The sequence below is a fragment of the Cherax quadricarinatus genome, chromosome 88, assembly GCF_038502225.1.
Source record: "Cherax quadricarinatus isolate ZL_2023a chromosome 88, ASM3850222v1, whole genome shotgun sequence".
Classification (NCBI taxonomy): domain Eukaryota; kingdom Metazoa; phylum Arthropoda; class Malacostraca; order Decapoda; family Parastacidae; genus Cherax; species Cherax quadricarinatus.
Genome location: NC_091379.1, coordinates 4146832 through 4152831, shown reverse-complemented (window position 1 = coordinate 4152831; position 6000 = coordinate 4146832).

Sequence of the window (6000 nt, the reverse complement as noted above, 5' to 3'; positions counted from 1 at the left end):
ACAAGAACTGTGTCCTCAGACAAGAACTGTGTCTTCAGACAAGAACTGTCTTCAGATAAGAACTGCGTCTTCAGACAAGAACTGTGTCTTCAGACAAGAACTGTGTCTTCAGACAAGAATTGTGTCTTCAGACAGGAACTGAGTGGCCCGGTAGCCTGGTGGCTAAAGCTCCCGCTTCACACGCGAAGGGCCCGGGTTCGATTCCCTGCGGGTGGAAACATTAAGACACGTTTCAGTCCTCGATGACGCACTGACTTTCTTGGGTTATCCTGGGTGGCTAACCCTCCGGGGTTAAAAATCCGAACGAAATCTTATCTTATCTTACCTAACTGTGTCTTCAGACAAGAACTGTGTCCTCAGACGAGAACTGTCTTCAGACAAGAACTGCGTCGTCAGACAAGAACTGTGTCTTCAGACAAGAACTGTCTTCAGACGCAGTTCTTGTCAGATTTTCGCCCATTCACTGATTAGGCCTTATGCAAAATACTAAGTCTCCTTATTTAATTATTAAGGGTATAGTTACTATTGTTCATTCCACATCTCCAAAATGCTGCACTAAAATGCTTAATTTTTCAAATGGAGCCCCTTGATTTTTTATCTGGAGTTCTTGGTGTTTCAACTAGCGCTCATTAGTGTTTCAGCTAGTGTTGTTGGTGTGTAAACTGGAGCCCTTGGTGTGCAAACTGGGGCTCTTGGTGTGTAAACTGGAGCCATTGGTGTGTAAACTGGAGCCCTTGATGTGTAAAATGGAGCCCTTAGTGTGTAAACTGGAGCCCTTGGTGTTCCTCTTACCCAGGGAAACTCCGTGACAAGGGACTGCCCTGGGTTACATACTCAGACACGCACGTTCCGTCTCCTACACAGTCGTGTCTGTTAAATCAACAGAGCAATTCAGCTCCAGCGTCTCAATGTATAATTTGGAATTACTTCACCATTTCGAAATGTTATATGTTGGGTGAAGTATAGTGGGTGTGAGGTGATGGTAGGGAGACAGTGTAGTGGTGTAAATTGTTTTACGAGAGGCAATATGGAGATTTGGCCTTGAAATTCTATATTTTGATGATTTACACCATGAAGTATCACTGAAAGAAATAGCGAGGTAATGAAAAAAAATTATTTTCAATCTGTTTATCGTTCCAGTTGACTTTTTCTACCTTACGAGAAATGAGATACTAACCAATAGGCTTTAAAATATATAATGACAAGAACCCCAGCATAATGAAAATTGTTTCGGATACTTGTAAGGCCAAGAAAGGCGTCATTATATTGGAACACCCTACTACTGTATGTAGCGATCCTTTGTGTTTCGAATAGGATGGCCCCTCAGTGGAGGTTCCTTGACGCTGGTGAGGGGCTCTTGATCTAGGGAATTGGACCTGTACTCCAGTTCCCTGAATTAAGCCTGAATACCTTCCATCCCCCCCCCACAGACGCTGTATAATCCTACGGGTTTAGCGCTTCCCATGATTACAATATATATAATAATCAAATGGGGTGAAAAGCCTAGCCTGGGGTAGAATAGTAACTGAGTAATCATTTGTCCAAGACTTTATCAGGAGACAATTTTTAGGTCAGATTTGGTACGATTTGTCAGTAAACAGGACAGGTGTTTCCTAATGCGGGTCTTAGTCATATGATAACCCGCACTGGAGCTATTGGTCATCTGACCGAGGCCTTCTACTGGCTTACCCCTCCATCCCTTTAAAAATTAAGGTTAAAATTTGTTTATGGTGAACACAATACCATCATATGTCAACAGTCGGTGCATGACCCTGGCTGGTCAATATGCTTTAGATTATTATTTTAACCATGGAAGGAGGCGCCAAACACGAAGGGGCCATACAGATCCTGGGAAATGGAAGGAAATCCTGTTTGGTCCAAGAAAGGTGATGGTAGCTTCAATTCCTTGAATTAAGAGCCAGGATCAAGGAACACCGTTTTGGAGGGAATATGGGTTGGTGAGGCTATATGACCCTTATGGGTCATACAGAAGATATCTGAGAGACTTCTACGAATAAGTGGACCTTGATGCCTGCAAAGGGCGCTTGATCCAAGAAACTGGAGCTACCCTCTCCTTCCTCAAATCAAACATGATTACTACCAGTAAATATAAATAGTATTTGACAAGATTGAGGGACCCCAATAGAAATACGACAGACAGTTCTCGATGACGCAGTTACTTTCCTGGGTAGCAAACCCTCCGAGCTTAAAAATCCCAACAAAATTTGATCCAATCTGGGATCGAACCCGAGACACTTCGGTTGCGAACAATCTCACCACTGAGCTACGTCTGACGTCACACCTTAAGAGGAATAATGACAGCTAAAGCTGCACTTTAGCTGGAACATTTTCCTTAGTGTCGCCACATTGTCTGTGTCAGCTTGAGAATGTTTATCAATAATTTAATGTTTACCCGGACGCTTAGCGCAGCGCTGCCACTTGTGCGCCATTATCCAAGTTCCAACAACACTTTTCTCGTATTATTAACCCCGGAGGATTATTAACCCTGAGGATTGTTAACCCTGAGGAATATTAACCCTGATTATTATTAACCCCGGAGGATTATTAACCCTGAGGATTGTTAACCCTGAGGATTATTAACCCTGAGGATTGTTAACCCTGAGGATTGTTAACCCTGAGGAATATTAATCCTGATTATTATTAACCCCAGAGGATTATTAACCCTGAGGATTGTTAACCCTGAGGATTGTTAACCCTGAGGATTGTTAACCCTGAGGATTGTTAACCCTGAGGATTATTAACCCTGAGGATTGTTAACCCTGAGGATTGTTAACCCTGAGGATTGTTAACCCTGAGGATTGTTAACCCTGAGGATTATTAACCCGGAGGATTATTAACCCTGAGGATTGTTAACCCTGAGGAATATTAACCCGGAGGATTATTAACCCCAGAGGATTATTAACCCTGAGGATTATTAACCCCGAAGATTATTAACCCTGAGGATTATTAACCCCGAGGATTATTAACCCTGATTATTATTAACCCCGCAGCGCTGTATAGCCCTTGTGGCTTAGCGCTTCTTTTTGATTATAATAATAATAATATTATTATTAACCCCAGAGGATTATTAACCCGAGGATTATTAACCCTGAAGATTATTAACCCTGAGGATTATTAACCCCAGAGGATTATTAACCCCGAGGATTATTAACCCCGAGGATTATTAACCCTGAGGATTATTATCCCCGAGGATTATTAACCCGAGGATTATTAACCCCGAGGATTATTAACCCTGAGGATTATTAACCCCGAGGATTATTAACCCCCGAGGATTAACCCTGAGGGTTATTAACCCCAGAGGGTTATTAACCCCGAGGATTATTAACCCTGAGAATGATTTACCCTGAGAATTATTAACCTCGAGGATTATTAACCCTGAGGGTTATTAACCCTGAGGGTTATTAACCCCAGAGGGTTATTAACCCCGAGGATTATTAACCCTGAGAATGATTTACCCTGAGAATTATTAACCTCGAGGATTATTAACCCTGAGGGTTATTAACCCTGAGGGTTATTAACCCCAGAGGGTTATTAACCCCGAGGATTATTAACCCTGAGAATTATTAACCCTGAGGATTATTAACCCTGAGGATTAACCCCAGAGGATTATTAACCCCAAGGATTATTAACCCAGATGATTTTCTAGCATTTTTAATAATATTTAATTTACACAAAATTGATCTTTTCATAGGTAATATAACTATCAGAAGAATTTTGAATTTGTAGACCAAGGTATTGGTAACTTTCGTGTGTTGGAATAAACCAGAGGTCTATATTAGTCCCTTCTAGAGTATTTAATGATATTCTTGCTTTATCTAGATAATTGTAGTGATATGTAAGTCGCACGCGCGCACGCACTCAAAATATGTCGCGTCTATCGACAAGTGCCTTTGACACTGATACTGATCAAGGTGGTCTGGGAAGCGGGGTCAAGAGCTAAGTATCAACCCCCTCACGCACGCATGCGTGTGCAGTAATACGAATGTATCTGCAGATGATGCAAAACCCTATCCATAGTAACTAATGTAAATGACGGTAAATCCCTTCCTTAAACCAAGTAAATGGAACGAGAAAGATGGAATCCAGAGGTGATAAGTGACACGCAATGGAAATGAGAGAGATCAGCCAGGGAACAGTTGGGAGTCGAACCTGTATGTCAAGCAGAGCTAGAGATCAGCCAGGGAACAGTTGGGAGTCGAACCTGTATGTCAAGCAGAACTAGAGATCAGCCAGGGAACAGTTGGGAGTCGAACCTGTATGCCAAGCAGAGCTAGAGATCAGCCAGGGAACAGTTGGGAGTCGAACCTGTATGTCAAGTAGAGATAGATATCAGCCAGGGAACAGTTGGGAGTCGAACCTGTATGTCAAGCAGAGATAGAGATCAGCCAGGGAACAGTTGGGAGTCGAACCTGTATGTCAAGCAGAGATAGAGATCAGCCAGGGAACAGTTGGGAGTCGAACCTGTATGCCAAGCAGAGCTAGAGATCAGCCAGGGAACAGTTGGGAGTCGAACCTGTATGTCAAGCAGAGATAGAGATCAGCCAGGGAACAGTTGGGAGTCGAACCTGTATGTCAAGCAGAGCTACCTGGAGGTTACCTGGAGGTTATTCCGGGGATCAACGCCCCCGCGGCCCGGTCCATGACCAGGCCTCCCGATGGATCAGGGCCTGATCAACTAGGCTGTTACTGCTGGCCGCACGCAGTCCGACGTACGAGCAACAGCCCGGCTGATCCGGCACTGACTTTAGGTATCTGTCCAGCTCTCTCTTGAAGGCAGCCAGGGGTTTATTGGCAATTCCCCTAATGCTTGATGGGAGGCTGTTGAACAGTTTTGGGCCCCGGACACTTATGGTGTTTTCTCTTAGTGTACCAATGGCGCCCCTACTTTTTATTGGCGGCATTTTGCATCGCCTGCCCAGTCTTTTACTTTCGTAGGGAGTGATTTCTGTGTGCAGATTTGGGACCATTCCTTCCAAGAATTTCCAAGTGTAGATTATGATATATCTCTCCCTCCTGCGTTCCAACGAGTACAAGTCAAGTGCTTCCAAGCGTTCCCAGTAGTTAAGGTGCTTGACAGAACTTATACGTGCAGTAAAGGATCTCTGTACACTCTCTAGATCTGCGATTTCACCTGCTTTGAATGGAGATAAGCTAGAGATAAGCCAGAGAGTCGAACTTGTATGCCAACCAGAGATAGAGAGATAAGACGTCACATGAAGATTATAGTCTAGAGAATAATCTAGAGATAATTATAGATTAAAGTGTCACCGAATGATTATTATTATTATTATACTATTCCTGGGAAGCACTAAACCTGTACGGATCATACACTTCCTAGGGCAAACGTATTAATGAGTGATTCTCACACTCTCGATCCGAGGAAGGGGAAGATAGCTCAGATTCCTTGGATCAAGAAACCTTCAGACAGCCTAAAAATAAAAATATTCTACTAATAATGGTAGAATTACCCACAAAATGTAAGGTAAATGTACACAGATGCAACTAATGCGACATTTTATTGTGACAACGTTTCGCTCTTCAGGAATTTTGTCAAGCCGTTACCAAGCCGGCTTGAAAAAAAAATTCCGTAATGAATGGTTGGCCAAATTATATTTAGCAGCACAATTCGTGGCTTCTCTCAGTATTACATTGTAGAAACCAAAGCCAACACTCACAATCCATCATGACACAGGGTCCAGGAGCATGGACTCGACCCTTGCAACCTCAACTAGTTGAGTACACAGGATGGTTTGCATAGATGAGGTAATGAAAATAAGCCACTTTGACTCTTTTGGGGCTCTCCTGGGTTCTGTGCACTTATGCTGCTATGTATGATAATCCGTGTAAACCTGTAAACTGTAAACTTGTGTCAATCTGAGCTGGATGACTTTAGTAGAGCAATGAGGATGGTGAACCAGTTAGCTGGTCCAGTGTGATGCTGGAGGGATGGTGAGCCAGTTAGCTGGTCCAGTGTGATGC